We start from the raw sequence: 20,112 nt of genomic DNA on the forward strand, positions 1-20,112 counted from the left end.
TGCCCAGAGTTAGTTGCATTTGGATAATCTCGGATGCATTATGCTGAGCAACTAGCCTGGAGGTGTGGATATCCTTAATGAATATGGACATACCTCCACCTTTAGTGCTTTGGTCCAGGTTAGGTGGCTGAAAGGTGTGGTATGAGTTATAGCTGGTAATGCAGGGGTGCTTTGTAAAGCCTTGAACCAGGTCTCTGTCACTGCACAGATGTCAATGTTCTCCATTTTAAGGAATGTCTCGAGTGAGTGCGTTTTGAGGTTTAGACTTTTAGGATTGAGTAGTATTACCCTCAGATTTTGCTTGCTTGTACCTGTTACAGTGGTAAATCTGTCATTTGAAACTTGCCTAAAAAAGGCACTATGGGGTGGCAAGAGCCTTAGCCAGTATCTGGAATCCCAAGTGTGACAGGTGCAGGCATTTCTGGCAAAGCATCATGTTCTGTCGATCATGGTATTCCAGGCAGACAGATACTGGATCCCCTTAGAATGACACCAGAAGCTTAGCCAATTGTTGAAGTAAATCTTTTTGTCCTTGTAATGTGGTATCATTCTGGGTGATGGCAGGATGCTACTCAGGGCTAAGATCATACATGCCTGGGTGACAAGATCAGAGAGCTCTTCCATGTCTCTTTTCATGTAGTCCAGGGAGGTACATCTCAGGTCATTCACACCAACATGGACAATGACAGAATCATATTTGTACTTGTTGTGGCATGACCTGAGTGTGTGGATTATGTGGCAGATCCTGGCACCCGACAGACAGCTGACAGTGACTTTCTCCTTGTTTAGCCTGGTGAGTGGAACATCAGTGTGCCTGACTATAGAGTCACCTATGACTAGAGTGTTGGTTATGTTGTTATGCCTTATGGGCTGTGGTTGAGTGGGCTATGTGTCATTTGAGTTGTGTTGGGGGTGGAAGTTGCATGCGTTTCTGCTTTGGAGGTCTCTGTTGCTTGATCAGATTTTTATTGAGAGCCTCTGCAAATATAGGTGTGTGTTTTGTGTTGCTATGTGTGTGTTTTGTGGTATAGGTGTTGAGGGACTGTGATAAGTGTGGTGTGGTGCAAGTGTTTACCTTCTCCTCTTGACTGTCTAGTCTAGTCTTGGGTGAACAGAGCTTTGCTTCCAGTTTGGCTATATAAGTGCATCTCTCACAGGTTGTACTGTTGGGTGGTAGGAGGAGAGGGTTGTCTGTGTACATGAGGCAATTGCTGCATTGCCCCAGATTCATCAGGTAGACAGGAAAAAAGACTGGGAGCTGACCCTTAGACATGCCTGGATATGTGCTCATTTATTAAGTACTAAAAACTGTTTTCCTCTGGACAAGTGAGAAAAGTTGAGTACTATAGTAATTTGTAGCTTATTTAGTGCTTACAATGAGTTCTGAACAAGTGTTGAGCTCAAAGAAACAGATTTGAGTGCTAAAACTAAATAAACTGGCTAGTTCTAAGGGAAAATTTGAAGAGCAGACTTTATGGCGCCGGGAATAGTTTAACCCTAGCTAAGCGGCAATGCATAAAGTGTATTTTTTTAATATAACAGTAGCAAATGAGCAAAGTGATTTAAACAAATTAATCAATAACATGCTAAAAACTGAGCCCCATTCCAGCAGTCTTTGATCAGACAAGTTCTAACTGCACACTCCTGTAAAATAAGCAGGCACAATAAGCCTTTAACCAGAAACTCCCAGGTCAGAAAAACAGAATCTACACTCTCCTCCCACAAGAGTGCAGACCACACCTTCTTAATGTAAAATAACTGGCCCGAAACCCAAGTGCTTAAACCAGAACTAATACACTTTTAGAATAACAGACACTAAGCATTCAATCAACAACTCCCAACTTAGAAGGATGTAAGCTACCTATTTTGCCACAACAGTGCAGACCACAAACCTTCTTAATGTAAAACAACTGGTCTGAAGCCCAAGTGCTTCAACCAAATGCTTAGAAGAGCAGTTACAATTTATTCAGGCTACTAACAAGCAGTAATAAATGCAGCAAAATGCATGCAATACAGTAAGAAGAAACACAAATACAGTAAAAACAGATGAATAAAGTACAATTGTTTTATAAAACAATAGAAAACGAGCAAGCTGATTTAAACAAATTACCCAGTTGACTAGTAAAAAAGCTCAAAACCGAGCCTTGTTCCAGCAGTCTTCAATCAGACAAGTTCTAACTGCACACTCCTGCCACGAGGGTGCAGGGGAACCTTCTCCAAAAAAGATGGCCTGGATTGGTGCTCATGTTATACAAACAAAGCTAGATTCAGCAGGCCTGAATCTAGTCTATGCTACAGAAAACAAGGCACATCAATTTCAGAAAGAAACAGTTCAAATAAGCAGGCACAATAATCCTTTAACCAGAAATTCCCAGCTCAGAAGGGCAGAATCTAACCTCTCCTCCCACAAGGGTGCAGACCACAAACCTTCTTAATGTACAATAACTGGCCTGAAGCCCAAGTGCTTAAACCAGAACTAATACACTTTTAGAATAACAGACACAGAGCTTTCAATCAGCAATTTCCAATTTAAAAGGATGTAAGCTACCTGTCCTGCCACAACAGTGCAGACCACAAACCTTCTTAATGTATAATGTAAAACAACTGGTCTGAAGCCCAAGTGCTTAAACCAAAAGGCTTAGAATAACAGTTACAATTTAATCAGGCTACTACCAAGCAGTAATAAATGCAGCAGAATAAATACAACTGAATACTTTTAAGAAGAGGCAACGCAAAATAAAGTGCAATTTTTTTAGTAAATTGCGAGGAGAGAGATCGGAGGAGCAGAAGAAAAATTCATGGTTAAGAACCTAAGCGGGTTGGCTATCTCAGATGTTCTCTCTGTATTAAGTAGAGTGAACAGCAAACTGGGAGGGGTGTCCAGCTTCAAATTTACAGTAGGGGCAGGCAAATGCAAAGCCACCAACTATAACAACTCCAGAAGACTAGGGTGGAAGGGAGGAGGGAAAACAGTTTCAGGACAGATGGGAAACATAAAACAATGCCAGAAAATATATAAAATAATTTAGTCAGTCAAACAATAATTCAGTAAGGCATAGTTAAGACAATGCAGAACTCTGAAAGGTTAAAATGCCAAGAAATACACTTATCAATCAGCAATATATTTCCAGATTGTTTGAGAATCACACCAGCCAGAACACCAGGAGTTTCCAACAGTGTAAGCAAGAATTTACAAACATGGTATATATAGAAACTATTTTTAAATCAGCAAGCCTTGAAGCAATCAAATAACACTAAAGCTGTTAGACCAGTTTTATAAACTCCACCTCAGAAATAGAGGGCAAGCAGTTTCAGGACAGATGAGAAACATAAAACAATGCCAGAAAATATATAAAATAATTAGGTCAGGCTAAAGTAAGACAATGCAGAACTCTGAAAGGTTAAAATGCCAAGAAATGTACTTATCAATCAGCGATACATTTCCAGATTGTTTGAGAGTCACACCAGCCAGAACACCGGGAGTTTCCAACAGTGTATTCAAGAATTTACAAACAGAAACTATTTTTAAATCAGTAAACCTTGAAGCAATCAGATAACACAAAAGCTGTTAGACTAGTTTTATAAACTCCACCTCAGAAATAGGGGAGAAGCAATTTCAGGACAGATGAGAAACATAAAACAATGCCAGAAAATATATAAAATAATTCAGTCAGGCAAACAATAATTCACTCAGGCAAAATTAAGACAACGCAGAACTCTGAAAGGTTAAAATGCCAAGAAATATACTTATCAATCAGCGATATATTCCAGTTTGTTTGAGAATCACACCAGCCAGAACACCAGGAGTTTCCAACAGTGTATACTTACTTTTGCAGTAATGAATAGTCAATAATTTTTCAGAATTTTACTTTAGCTATTATACCTGTATAAATATATGTATATTTTACACATATATATATATATATATATATATATATATATATATATATATATATATATATATACAGTATATCTATCTATATATATATATATATATATATATATATATATATATATATATATATATATATATATATATATATATATATATATATATATTCATATCTGTGTAGATAAGTAGCTACTACTATGACTTGTCAAAGCTCAACCTCTCAACCTGCTAAGGATAGGAATCTTCAAACCCTACCACACGCCCCATAAACTGCTGAAAAAATACCTCTTAAATATTTTTTCTAGGGGGTCAAGATCCCCCAAAACATATGTACGCCAATTGTATTGCCACACAAACTCAAAGAAGGGTGAAATTACCACAAAAAGCGTATCACTAGTGGTACATTTTCTATAGAGGCACTTGACAGTTTTTATGGAATGTGGTTCAGTGAATTTTGTTTTCTATGAAACATGTTTTCAATTAATTTGTTCAGTGATTTAATGAAAAGACAACTCAATAAAAACAAATATATATATATATATATATATATATATATATATATATATATATATATATATATATAGGTCTACCTCAACCCAACTAAATTACATTTCAACGAAACGTAATTAGGTGACCCCTTTTTCCCAAAACTGCATTTTGTCGAAAATGTAGTTTCTCGAAAAATCAACATAGCAAACAGCAGCAGAGGTTGTAGCTTAGATTGCAGCACAGCGGGGATAAGGGAATATTCCCTTTCCCCACTGTAATGCGATCTTGGAGTGAGAATATATAAGTAGCAGAGGCATAGGGGTGCAAAGGGGCTTGCCCCCTGCATACATGTGGTTAGTGTTGTGTTTCTTTTATTTTTTTTTGCATTTAGTTGATTTTTCACAAAACTGCATTTTCAAAAAAAATGCAGTTCAGGAAAAAGGGGTCACCTAATTATGTTTCATTAAAACATGATTTTGTTGTTTTATATATATATATATATATATATATATATATATATATATATATATATATGGAGCTACTTTGGAATAGCGAAATTTAAAAATCACGAGAATCACAATAAAAATTCCGAAATGTGTACGTTTTCCCAGGCAAGTAAACATTTGCCCAATGTGGGAAATCATGCTCTTTTCTCTACTGTAGTGCGATCCCAAACATGGTATATATAGTTGGGGGGGGGTTGGTTGTGTAGTCCCCCAAATAGGTGGTATGTTTTAATATGGTGTTGGGCAAGTGTTTCCTTCCTACTATCCAGCTTTCACATTCATATGATTGTATTGAAAATACTATAGATGTGATAAGTTGAATTTTTATAAACAAGACTTGTCCTTGAACTTAAAGATCTTTAGATTCTTAACAGCTAACTTACCCAAAGTGATTCATTAATGGATTTCTTTACTGCTTGCCATACCATTAGTGGTTATTGATCAAACAAGCAGAAAATTATTTAGCTACATATGTCACTTTTCCAAACTGCATCTTTGGCTTCTTGATTATCACTTGTGCATATAAAGTATCAGCTATTTATCCAAAAATGTAAAACTATGCTGTATAGATTGTTACTTAAATGTGTGCTAACAATCTTGGAAGGTTTCATAAAAAAATTATTTTCTTGGTAAAACTGAAATTAGTTTTATTGACTTACTAAGATATTGAAATAATATTGACTGTAGACCACTGAGTATAAGATTCTTAAATGTCCAATAGCAAGCACATGCATGCAAAAAAATCTCAAAGCAATTTTTATTATAATAATTGTATTTATTTAGCATTTGTTTACCGGTAAAGTCCAACTGGAACAGAGCTCATTTTCAGTGGAGGTCCAGGGAGGAATGCTCCAGAATCATGTTTTTGAAATGTGGGAGGAAACCCACACAAATACAGGGAGAACATACAGACTCCACACAGAAGGCACCCCAGCAAGAATTGAACTGGAGAACTTCTTGCTGTTAGGTGACAATGCTAACCGCTGCACCACTGCACTGCCACAAGACAGAAGCTTTTACAGTAATGTATTTTCTCAATTGATGTCAAGCCCTAAGCCAGGTCATAGTTAAATGGGACACTAGACAGCGTAAGGAACCTTGGCAGCTACAGCCACACTAATCTTCCATTACTTGGCTGTCTCTGCCCGATTATGATAAAACACTATTCATGCCTCGTAGTGTGCATAATGATTGCTTCTTCTTTTACATAGATCTGAGATTTGCATTTCATTTAAAACTTTTATTTCAATTTTTATAGCAAAGCACTGACAGACATTTGCTAAACAGGACAAAACACTCTCACATTGAAAATAGACAGTATGAGCAGCCGAAAACTTCTCTTCCCTTGAAGCTCACATTTACTTAAAATACATTTAGCAATATGTTAAACTACATGAGACACAGAGACATGCTGGGATTCATTGTAATCATCATCATCATCTTTCGGATTTTCCCATTAGGGGTTGCCACAGTGGATCATCTCTTTCCATTTCTTCCTATCCTCTGTATCTTGCTCTGTCACACCAACTGCCTGCATGTCCTCTCTCACCACATCCATAAACCTTATCTTAGGCCTTCCTCTTTTCCTCTTACCTGGCAGCTCCATCCTTAGCATCTTTTTCCCAATATAACCATCATCCCTCCTCAGCACATGTCCAAACCAATGCAATCTCGTCTCTCTTGCTTTGTCTCCAAACTGTCCAACATGAGCTGACCCTCTAATATGCTGATTCCTAATCCTATCCATCCTAGTCACACCAAGTGCAAATCTTAACATCTTTAACTCTGCCACATCCAGCTCTGGCTCCTGCCTTTTTGTCAATGCCACTGTCTCCAACCCATATAACATAGCTGAGATTCATTGTAAAATAGTGTATAATAAAGCACTTACTAGACTAATGAGTAATACATTGTTAAAAGCCTGAGACAGCTGACTGGATGCAAATGTCCCTCAGAAGCAGCCCAGGAACATTATCTAGAGAAGTGACTAAGTCAGTGTCACACAATAGACAAAAGACGGCTGAAGGAATCTAACCCCTCATTACAGGAAACAGCTCATAGACTTATTCATCTGCACTAAGCATCAGACAGGCCGTTGCAACCAAATATAGTGCACTTCACACCCATGTGTCTTCAAAAAATAAATTAAGCTAACAATGTACTCAGTTAAAATATTAATATTACACTCATATTATCCAGTTTATTCAAATCCAAATAATAAATACACTGTCAACAGTCACCAAAGCAAGGAAAAAAGGATCATACGGAAAAAAAACATGGCTCATATGATCATCGTCCTGTTTGCTACAATTTATTTCTTCCTTGCTTTATACCATAGCTGGTGTAGGATGCAAACACCAAGTATTTACACACACACACACACACACACACACACACACACACACACACACACACACACACACACACACACACACACTCAGACACATACATATACAGGACTACATACATCTCAGATATTTCCTTCAGATAAAAATGAATTAATAAATGCACAAATAATGGCCTAGATGTGTCTTTCAATTTAGTTTAACTCAAAAGTGAAATCCATTCACCACCCATGCCTTCCCAACCTCTTAATTCATGAAACAGAGAGAAACACCAAAATTCAGGGACTGATTTTAAATATTGGTCAATTCTGAAATTCACATGCTTGTCATTATTTAATGACTGCAGCCCACAATACTTTACCAGAAAGCTAAATATATTTATGAGGAACATACCACACATACTGACTATCATTCACATGACCATCTGTACACCTCAAATATTTGTTTGATATCAAGTGAATGAGTACATTCATAAACTGTGGCCCAGAAATCTATCCTGTGTCACTGTGCTCAGAACCATATAGTGCAATCCATTACAACTCCCCTTTGCTGTGTCAATGCCACAAAAATCAAGGTCAAAGACCTAAAAGCAAGAAAAGAGTTCAAATATTTATCTTATATATTTAAAAAGCTGCCAGTATAACACGCTTTGTTTAGAAAGCATTTCCTGGAGGATACAAATTCTGAAACCCACATGCCTTTCATTATTTAGTAACTGGAATCCACAACAATTTATCAGAAAGCTCCACATTTTACAGGGATGAGACTAAAATGCCTCTCAATGTTTTTGCTAAAGAAATCTGGACCATGCAAAAATTAAATGGGGACAAAGGCTCAAAAGGGACACATTTTAAATGTTATTTTATTTTACCTATTTATTAAATAGATAAAGGCACAGGGCAAAGTTCCCTTTTCAGGGGCAACTCATGAGCACCTTCTGGTAAAGTTACTTGTTTAAAGTTACACAGTAGGCAAATACAGCTGGAAGGATTCATACCCTATACTTTGACTACAGGAAGCAGTTCTTTAACAGCTCAGAGCCTTAAAAGTCAGGCAACTCTAGTTCAGTTAAAAAGTTAAAAGAACAGTGGTATTGTATGGCGATAAAAACTATGAACTCTTAAGATTGGCATTATTGACTGACTGTAATGCTCATTAATTTACCAGCAGAAAGAAGTTAACAAAGGGCATGCCATAAATATAGGATAATATTAAGTTGTTCTGCAAGGTCAGTGGCAGATAAGAGGTGGACTATTCTAATTCACTTACAAAGTTAACAGAACAACAGGTTTTGCATCAGCATGGATTTTCTGAATAACAAGAACTATGAAACTCTAATGACTGGCATTACTGATTGAATATAATCCCTAATTATTTATTGGAAAACATCATAGGATGTAAACAGTCAGATGACCTCCAAGGTAACAGGACCTTTGAGGTTACAACTGAGCTGAGAGTTCACACACGCATACACACACATACATGCTCACACTCATGCACATGTGCATGCGTGCACACACACACACGCACACACACATGCTCATATAGATGTAAAACTGGCTTGTTTCTGCTTCCACACTAAACAACAATGTTACTGACCTTCTGAAGCTTTTCACACTTCAAAACAGTGCAGCCAAGTGGTAATCATGACTGGGAGATGGGGGTAAGACAGACATTTAGTTTTCTTTTTTTGTAATGTTTATGGGGCTCCACAACCAGCACTGAGCTCTAGACACAACTACCTAGGTTACCGTTTGTTGGATCTAGCTCACACAAAGTCCAAAATTGCAGATCCTTATCAAATATCAAAACAGTCACACAACATAATCTGGTTTACTTCTTAAGGCCGCAGTATTTTAATACAGGTTTAAGGTTGAATTTTTCATTTAATTTAGGAAAGTGTTCAAGCCTTAAAGTAGTAATTCATGTGTGTGCGCATGTGTGCGTGTGTGTGTGTGTGTGTGTGTGTGTGTGTGTGTGTGTGTGTGTGTGTGTGTGTATATATATATATATATATATATATATATATATATATATATATATATATATACCATTCTGTTTTGATATCAAAATGCATATTTCTGTAGCTCTGATACACTGTTTGCAAAGCATTAAATGCAAACTAATGTTCACTCTCTGCTTGCATCATATATGCAAATAAAGCATTTATGACCTTTCTTTACACTTCTGAATACTGTTCACACATTTGTAGTTTCAAATGTGTATTGCATCTTCCCACATAGAATGATAAACATTTCCTGCATTGTGCTGAGAAGACTAAATACTAAGTTTTAGTCACATAAGTTTTTATAGTATATCATTTCTTATTGACAGAGTGTATGAATCCGTTGGTGTTAGGTATTTCAACAACTTATAAGTGGAAATATTCTCTTTCACCTTATTTCAACTTCTTTAGTGATGTTCATTTGTTCATAACACAAATGTTACTTCAATCTTTTCTCTCTTCTGTATGAAAAATTAGGAATTTTTTTATTATGCCATATAATCCATTAAAAGAAGTTAAGATATCCAAAAGTTTGTTCAAGATCTGTTTTATCATTCTGATGTGTGCATTGTATGCCATGTAATATTTAACTATGTTCTTTTAATCTTTATCGTATCTTCTCTTGATATTTGCAGTTTCATTGAAAGCACATTATGTTGTTCTCTTATTTATTATTCCGTTACTAGTACTTTCCAACAATTCTTGTCCATAACCCCTGTCATGGAATGCAATAATATTCATAGCTGCTTATCTAACATTTTGCCATCCGTCGTTTGGCTCCTTGTTCTCATCATATGGCTACATGCTATGTTTTTACACATATAACTAAGATGCATACTTGTTTATTCAATGCAAATAATCATTTACTTTTACAACTTCCTTATGAATACGTCTAGTTAACCCACCAATCTTTTCAAAATAAATATTCATATCTAAAAATATATTTTTTCATTCAAAATGTATGCATTAAATGTTACAAATTATGAGTGGTACTAATACATTCTAAAAGCTATTGAATAGAATCTGTGGTCCCCCCTCAGATCATAAACATATTATTCATATGTCTATACAAAGTACTTCAATCAACTAGTTATTCCTTTCATTAAAACCTCATTAGTAAAGATATCTCATACAGGGACAAGGTGGTTATAATATCCCTGTATTCTTCTTTTAAAGACTCATTATTGAGTGCAATTCCTCTTTTAACATATACCTCACAAAGCACATGCAGCAGCTGGAAAGACAACAGAGGTTCCTCTCTAGGGGAATCCAGGGCCTCAAACATCTGCTCTACACAGATAGGCTAAAGGCCCTGTCCCTACAAACTCCTCAGAGGTGACCTCTGTCTGGCATACAAAGCAATCTCAGACCCCGCCTTGATGGGACTGCTGCATATCTACAAGTCAGGGTCCACTCGAGTAACTTGCATGAGTGACCTCAACCTGGTCTGTGACATCAACAGGACTTGTTGGTGGGACAGATTTGTGTTGCAGAGACTCCCCCTTTTGGGGAATAGCCTTCAACTCCATGTCATGCACATTTCCTCGTTAACCCTTTTTAAGTGCAACCTGGATAACTGGATGGGGAACAGAAAATATACCCCTGGGATTCCACTTGTGTCCCTGCTAGACAATGGCATCGGGTCTGACTTGTTGGAACATGGGCTAAATTCTTGGCTAGGCATGTAAGGGCCTCAGGACCAATAGCTTAGTAATTTCCTATGATCCTAAAATAAATTCTTCTTCCCAAAACAAGGTAAAACAACATTAGTATATACAGTGGCAAATGAAGAACCCATTGTTACACCAGAAATATGTTTACAGTATTTACCTTGAAACATAAATATGTTATCTTCTAGTATAAGCAACATGAAGTCACACAAAGTATTTAGATTTGCTGTACCCAACTTAATATACTGAAATAACCTTTGCCTAAAGACTTCTTTTTTTATTATGATCATTTGACATCTTTAAATAAAAAATTTATATCTACAGCAGCAAAGTAAAAACTCTTGAAAACCTTTCTTCCTCCATTAACTTTGACATTTGTCTTAAAAAAATCATCATTATCACAAATATATCTGGGAAAATCTAATAAAGGTTCAGTTAAATGGTATTTAAGATATAATGAAATTGATTATGCTATCCACACTATTCCAGAGACAATTGGCAAAACAGAAGGGTAATCAACACATTTATGAATCTTCAGGATAATGTTTAAATTAGGAGTCTAATTAAATGCAAACTTGCATTTATTACCTGCTTCTGTGGTACCTTTCTTTTAAGTTTTGAACAATGATGACATGTTTATTTTTTCAAATATCTATTATGATTCCCCACCAAATAGAATGTTAGGAATGTCTGGCATTGTGCTAAACAGAGTGTATTCTGGGTTTACCATACCATTACTGGTATTTGATCCAAGCAGGCTAGAAAACTATCCCTGGTGTTCAGAGAGCATATCACTGCCAGTGCTATGTCAGCAATGCCAGTACTCAATAGGGCGATGCTGACATACTGAGATTCAAAGACATAATAAAGCCCCATGAAGTAACAGTCATTTGTGGCTCATTATCATGTCTCCAAACACTGTGGTGTTAAATGTGACTGCATTAGTTTTCCCTTTCCAAGCTACACAACTCATTTACACAGGGACCTACACACACACACACACACACACACACACACACACACACACACACACACACACACACACACACACACACACACAGTATACACTGCTTCACAGCACTCAGAACCTGTGGGGATGTATACCATGAAGATAGCATGTACCATTGTTTTGCTTCTATCCCCAAACAGCGAGATAGACCATTCCAAAGAATTGCTCTGCTTTACTATTCCAGTCCTAGTAAAATGTTCCAAGAAAGTGGACATGGCTAATTAGCAGAAGCCATGCTCCCGGACTGCTGCCTTTGCTAACGATACAGGTGTAGCATTATGGACCACAGTCTTCTTACCACAGTTCACCTAAATTGGCCATTGGAATGGAAAGCTGAGCTGCACTGAGCAGTTCTGCCAAAGCACTTTCTGCATTACCACCAAGGTTTCTAAATATCAGTGTAAACTATTCAGGACACTATGTAGAAGTAGCATTGCAAGTACTTAAACACCTCTGGCTGATGTAAATGTCCTACAGCACTTAGTAAAATTTGTACAGGAACTTCCCCTAGACAGTATGAATACCATTTTGGATTTCCCTTGCAAAGAGGCTACTGGTCCACTGAGGTTAACCTGGTCAACAAAGGATACATAAATAAATAAAACAGGAGGGGAGTATAGGAGGAAGGTCTGCAAGGGATAGCGATGAGAAGGTTAGAACTCTGCAGCACTTACTAACACACACACAAAACCCACAAATAAAAACATAATGTGAAATGTGTGGATATGGCTCCAGATATGTGGAAATGGCCCCAGATATATGAGTATCATTCCATTAGTCTGCAAAGGAATGATTGATGTAAACTGAAAACATGCAAAGGTACTGTTCTTTTCTAGGCAAGTCTGATAAATTTAACTGTGCTGGTCCTACTACGTGCAGGCATGATATGAGGCACCCTCTTTCTACCTATCATTGGTTAGAGAGGATGCAATTGTAAAAAAAGTATTTGTTTGTAGATTCATAGGTTTTACTAAACATATAGTTAAAGACACCATCTAGAAGCTCAGCAATTATCACCCAGCACTGATGGAAGACTAACAGTGTCCACAGCTAAATAAATTGTCTTTACAAATCCCAGGTCAGATTTGAAATCACATATTATTATGCATAAGTAACTATCAAGGACTTACTGACTGTAATTATGTGGTTCACTATCTAATCAAAGTTTATAGTCCTCTGTACTAATATTGAGTATGTTTAAGAAGCTGCACACTTTCCTTAGAACAAATATTTAAAACCATTCTGTTACAGGGTACACATGTTTTAGTGTTACCTGGTAAATTAGTAATAAGTTACCACACCATTACAACTGTTGCAACATCTACATTTATGGAAAGTTCTGCTCCTTGGGACCTTGCATTTCTAAAGCAATGCCAACTTGTCTGTGATGTCAAGGACATTTTACAAAAGGCTATTTTATTAAATCTCAGCGTGCTGTTTTTTTTCTCAATTACTATAACATATATACAAAATGAATGTGTTGAAAATATGACACCGATGTTTTTAACAGAATATGTTCCACAGTACAAATATCGATTTTCGTATGTGAAGTTACATTTGAATGCATGTTAAGTAGATGGAGAATAGTTACCATGCATAGCAGATACATATATTATCAAAACTGAGTACTCTGATATAGGTTTTGTTGCACAATATGGTTTATTATGGATAACATTTTTAATGAATGTAAAGGCAATGTGCAGGGTTTGAGTCTCACAAGGGATAATTGGCAAGGCTTAAAATGGCTTGCAAGGGCAGTTAGCTAAGTACTAAATTATGAACCTATAGGTTTTGTTGCACAATATGGTTTAACATTTTTAATGAATGTAAAGACAATAGTAAAGAAAATAACAATATTCTAAGCCAATAAGCTTCGCAACACCACTAATTCAAAGATGCACCAATATATTGGTAGGTCCTTTATTCTTCTCTGGAGAGCTTGTCACCTTAAGCAGTACCAAGTTTTCCCTAGGTGTCAAGGACATCATGTTACTTTTATAAACCTCATGGGACATTTTTCCATAGCTTATAAGATGTATATGTGAATTTAAATAGTTATTTTGAAAATGATATTCATGACAGTAGAATGCGAAAGAAGCTGAAAAGTAAGGTGTACATAAACCTGGACAATAAAGGCAGAGCAGTTGAGAAAGCTAGAAGTGATGGAGATGAAGTCCCTGAGAAAGGTGGTAGGATGCACACCGTGAGGCAGAGAAAGAAATGGGAGCATCAGAGGCGAAGTCAACATAGTACCAGATGCAGAAAAGTTCAAAGAGAATAGATTATGTGTTTTGGGCACATGGACAGAAAGGCAAAAGATAATCTGATGAAGAAGATTTGGGAGAAACAAGAAGAAGGCAAGAGGAAATTATGGTGTCCAGCAAAAGAGGGGTTGGATTGTAAGAGAAGAACTGCGAAAGTCAGTCAAGATTGTCAAAGAAGGTAGGAGAGTGGGATTGAACAGAAAGAGATGGCTGCAGTTGACACAATACCCCAATCCCATGTAGAAAATAGGAAAAAGGGGGTGATGATGATGATGATGATGATGTTTATAGGGAGATGTTTTACATTGTTTATATGTCAATATTGATATTTAAAGTGATAATTTTGTGGAGGGGGACATGGTATCTAGTCTTCATGCATACATGGAATAATCCTCTGTTTATTAGTGAGACTAGTTTGAAAAGATAACAACAGTAGTCTGATATAAGCTTTATTTAGTTTTCACACATAGCAATTTTATGCTGAACAAAGCTAATGCTCAGGAAAATAACAATGTTCTAGACTGATAAGCTCTGTAACTTAACTAAAATAGGTATGACAGGTTGGATACATACAAGTTTGTAGGTTTCCTCATGGGCACGTCTTTACACAGTAAGGGGTAGAAAGCCCACATGGGAAGTAGTTTGGACAAGACAGGCAACAATAGATTTAGGATGGATTTAGTATGATGCATTTGTGAGATGATAGGATATATTTCTTCTGACATTGTTGTGCCAATGATGTTTGTGGGAGGTAGTTTGTTTTTCTGCTCTCTGTAGGCTTCATGGCACTTTGTAACTACTGTAACTGCTCCATCCATGCATACACCAGAGGTTTTAGTTCTAAGGGCCATTTTAGGCACAGCCCAGGAGAAAGACAGGAGGGAATTATACTTTCTTTTTGGAACAAGACAGAGGTATTACTTTTCTGCCATGGAATGTTGGAGTTATGCCACCCTATCAAATAAGAGGGAACCTTAAAGTAGCTGTCAAGAAATTGCTTAGATATTGTTTACTTCAGAAATCAAACTCAAAATGAGGGAAGTACTGGGATTTGAGAAATTTTACCAATGAAGGGAGGCAGAAAAAAGGTATACTGCCCTTGCAAGCCATTTTAAGCCTAGCCAATTATCCCTTGTGAGACTCAAACCCTGCAACTTGTGTTTGGAAGGCAAACACCTTAGCCATTAAGCCAGCCTCCAAACCAAAGGTTTTCATGCCGAAACTTGGGATTGAACCAGGGACCTTTAGATCTTCAGTCTAATGCTCTCCTAACTGAGCTATTTCAGCTCATAAAGTTTGGGATGGACAGTTTCAAACTCACATACCTACTGCTCAAAGGCAGAAGTCCTATCACTAGACCAAAGAGGCACATATTATATCACCCCAGAGAAGACTTGAACCCACAATCCCTGGCTTAGAAGGCCAATGCCTTATCCATTAGGCCACTCGGGCCTGACAGTAAATAGTTAGCCCTTGCAAGTCTTGAACCCAGAATCCTGCACACCATAGCCACTGCAATCTACCACTAAGCCATCTGAGCTAAAGTTTGGGAAGGACAGTTTCAAACTCACATACCTACTGCTCAAAGGTAAAAGTCCTACCACTAGAGCAAAGAGGTACAGATTTTAGGAAAAGGAGTAATCTGGACATAGTGGTGCAATTTTTGAAGTGAAACTTTAGGAGTAAATGGGGGATTACAGGAATAAGAAATGGGGATTTAATTTGGAAATTACATAATGTTTATATTCCAAATATAGATGACTCACAAATTTTTCATGAACTTTTATGAACAATGTCTGACTTAAAGGTCAGATGCAGGCAATGAACTAACTCGCGGGTATTTTTATTTAATTCTGAATCCAGTACTAGACTGAATATATGGTGAAAAAGAAATACACAGGAGGATGAGAGAGAAGTTCACCTTGGATGGAAAGGCCTGGAAGGATGGGGGAATATTTTTAAAGGAAAAAAAAATCCATCCCTCAAAGAATATACTTATTTAGGTTTTTTTCTGTACAAGGGAGCAAAAAGGAGAGGAAAGGAAAGGAAATGTATATTTTTTGGCTGTATTATTTGTGAAGATGTGTGAAATTATCATGTTAGATCCTTCCCATATTGTATGCAGCATTAGTTGGAAGATAAAGATAAAACATATAGTGGTGGTAAAAGTGGAAGCCATGGCTGTTGAAAGAGGAGGCGAGAAAATGAGAAATGGTAAGTGTATTGTGGAAGATGTATTGACTAGGAATTTAAAGACTGTAATATTAAGTTTCACATTTTATGTGTTTTTTATGGATTATCTCATGAATGCATGAGGATTGCAGTATAGAAACAGTTTGGTGGTTATTAAAAGATAGAAAGGACAGTTGAAGGGTGTGCATAGTAAGTTATGGAAAGGGTTTCACAAGAAGGAGGAAGAAAGCTTGAGAAGGGAGAAAGTTAGGCTTAGGATTGTGATCAGTGACACAAACAGCAGTTGAAGAAAAGATGATAATAAAGAAGCAAGATGTTTGGTGGGGCCATAAGATATGATGGCTAAGCATTTTTGTGTCGAATTTCAAGCAAAAGAATGCAGAAATAGTAACACAGCTCAGTGATTCCCACCAGAATACCTCTCAACTCCTTTATTCCAGAATTCCTGACAAAGTCAAAAATAATGGTGGGACAAGGACCCAAAATAAGGGACCACTTTTTAAGAATTACTCTAATTCAATTAAATGTTAATAGAACAAGGTTTTGCATTAGTGTGAATTTTCTAACCAAGAAGTATGAAACTGTAATGTGTGGTATTACCGACTTACTGTAATCTTTACTGGTTTACCAGAAAGTCAAATATTTTCCAAGGGACAAGGAAAAATGGGAAGCCTACCTTTCAACTTCTTAGAGTAAGAAATCTGGACAAAGCCATAAATAAAAGTGCGACAAAGGCCTAAAAACAGAGACTTTTTTTTAATTTTGCTCGTACAAACATATTGTTAGAATAATAGGTTGTGCATTAGCGTGAATTTTCTGGAGGTTATGAAGTCTGAAACTTAAATGTCTGTCTTTATTTTCTAACTTCAAGTCATTAATGATGTGTTAGTAATTTGCCAGAAAACTACAATTTTATGAAAAACAGACCAAAAATATGTGGCATAAATCTGGACATTCTGCGAAAATCTATACAGTTGAGAGGTATGATATGTAAAGCCATGGACATTCTGCTCAATTCTGGATAATTCAGAGGTATGGCCAGTGGTTCAAATTTCAAACTGTCAGAAGACAGGAATAATATGATGCATTAATATTTATCAAGTGTTTACTTTGAAATATACCTGCTATTGGGAAAATACATTGGTACTTTTGAATGTAATTCAGTACAGTACAGTACACATTGAAGAAGAATATGTTCCTTTAAAGGCAAAATGCCTCAGAATGATTCCATGTGTAACCCTACAACTATTTAAGACTGTAAAAGAGACAGGGAGAGAAATAATTTGGAAAGATGGTCTAGCATAGTCTGGAGTATACTTGTGTGAATGAGATATGAACAGAGGACAAAGCATCACCATTGAAATGGACTTTATAAGGACACTGGCATGCCACTGAAGGTTCTAATAGAAATCCTGGATAAAGACATGTAGAAGATACTGTTTTGTCAGAAAGCTGTACAATTCTATTTTATTGCTACCAGCACCACAGTTCTTTATGTTATCACTGCATGCACCAATGTTATGTGATAACTGTTAGTAGAGGAAGTACCAGAGTTCTAAAAGATAATTGCTAGCAACAGAAGGAATGTCTAAGCAATAAACAAATCATACCAGTTTTTGTTTTCTTTTAGTGACAGTCTGCCTGTACATGTCTACTGTGTAAAGTTTACAAAATATATGCCTGTAATACATAAGCTATCATATACACACACACACACACACACACACACACACACACACACACACACACACACACACACACACACACACACACACACACACACAAATCTGTGATTAGCATGTGTGTGTGTGTGTGTGTGTGTGTGTGTGTGTGTGTGTGTGTGTGTGTGTGTGTGTATGTGTGCATGTTGGTCAGTAATACAAGGCAAATACTGTACTACTGACCACCCCTTTGAAGTACCCCTGACTTTCAAGTCTGTCATTAATCTTATTTCATATTTTTGCTCAGTACTTAATTACTGATTTTGTAGCAGAAAAGTGCTGACAATTGTAAGCAAATAATACCATATATTCCATTTAAAGGCTTATTATTTGTTAGAAAATGCACTTTACAGCAGCCCATGCTATTTTATCAGTATGCATTCAGAGTAGTATCCACACTGAATAAGTGTCTCTGAATTATGGCATTTGCCCCAGATTATTCCTGGCTTTTCCTAATTCATTTTGGTTTTATCTCTGTTTTTTTAAGGTAACCTTAAGAAACTATGAGATCTGATGTTGTCACTTTTCATTCATTCCTCAACTAATGGGATCAAATCCATCTCTGATGTTTTACTAAGTTGCGGCTGCCAATAAACTCTTGAGCTCCTTCCCTACCAAAAATGCACCACCCCTAACATTCCTCATATCTTGTTTGCCACTTTAGTGTATAGACATGGTCGCCTTCAGGTCCTGAGTTTTCGGTGAGAAATAAGTTAATTTTTCTTACTTTCTTTATAAAAAAAATTTACAAACAACTATTTCTTTAATATTTTATCTTTGTTTTTCATCTTAAGTCATTTCTTCCATTGTCTTACACTTTCAGTGTAAAACCTTTCTACCATTGCTGGTAAACCAAACTCCTTCCCTTTACCCTTTTTACACATAGTGTAATTTCTATCGTTCCATTTTTGGTATTTTCTCTTTATCTACAAGGTTTTCACTTGCAGTATTTAAATAATATTGCTAGTATTTTTCCTTGTTTTAACTCTTCTCTCTTATCTACAAAAATGTACGAAAAAGATCCAGCAGGTTTTAAAAAAATGTGGCAAGTGTGGGCACAACTTGCCTTTGTCTGATGCCCACAATCTTTGTGTGTATTGTTTAGTACCAGAACACTTACAAGACTGAAATATTTGTCATTGGTTTAACCCCCGAGCTTTAGCAGACAGGAAAAATAAGCTGATTTTAAATGGATTACTGCCATCATTCTTCCTGGAGCTATTTATGGGGTTCAATCTCTTGAACACACATCAAAAGACCTGTTAGAAAGGTATAGACCCTCAGATTTTCCAGCCTCTACCTCTTCTGAACCAAGAAGAAAGAAAGAAAAACTGGATCCAAAGCTACTTCTGAGCCGACCATCATCAGATCTGACCACACATAATTTGAATCCTATATCTTTGGATTTGACCAAACATATTTCGGATCCTACATCCTTGAATCCAAAGCCTTTATCAAGGACTACCTATTCACCAAACCTGGATCACATTCCTTACCCTTTTTAGAGAGGCACTCAAAATCGCCATCCCTGTTATCCTCGCGTTCCTCCAGGAGTCTCACAGAAGCAGATATGGAGAGAACGATGAGGACATTTTTCATGGAGCAAATTCAGAAAGGAGTTCTCATGGTTCCTACCCCTTTAGGTCAGGAAGTCCATTTATCTACTGCTCCACTGATTATAGCTCCTTCTCTAGTTCAACCTGTGGTTTTACAGCTCTCAGATCCAAACATTCTGGGTCCATCTGGTTCGGATCAAAGTAAACATAATCTTTGGATCTGACTATTGCTCTGAGTACACCGGCTCCAATATCCTTAGAACAGGATGATTTTCAGAGCTTAGCTTCCCTGTCAGATCTGAGAGGATGGTGTTGACTTTGAGGTTTTTGAAGCCATCTCTTCCTCTCAGAGCTTCAGCACCAGACAGCTCAGTTCCAAATTCCACCTCAGGTGGATTGCTCTTAGAGTGGAGGGAGAAGACAAGCCAGGAACTCACTTTCTTGGCTCCGTTGGCTTCCTCC

At 36.9% G+C, this 20,112-nt stretch overlaps 1 long non-coding RNA gene and 1 other non-coding gene across 2 annotated transcripts in view; both read right to left on the reverse strand.

The window, feature by feature from the left end:
- Nucleotides 1-20,112, reverse strand: part of LOC122807726 — a 977,429-nt gene that overhangs the window by 200,924 nt on the left and 756,393 nt on the right. The window lies entirely within an intron of this gene.
- On the reverse strand, nt 15,395-15,467 carry TRNAF-GAA. Its single transcript has one exon. It is a non-coding gene; the product is annotated as a tRNA-Phe (tRNA).

The sequence above is a fragment of the Protopterus annectens genome, chromosome 7.part1 (assembly GCF_019279795.1).
Source record: "Protopterus annectens isolate FY-2018-M chromosome 7.part1, PAN1.0, whole genome shotgun sequence".
Lineage (NCBI taxonomy): Eukaryota > Metazoa > Chordata > Ceratodontiformes > Protopteridae > Protopterus > Protopterus annectens.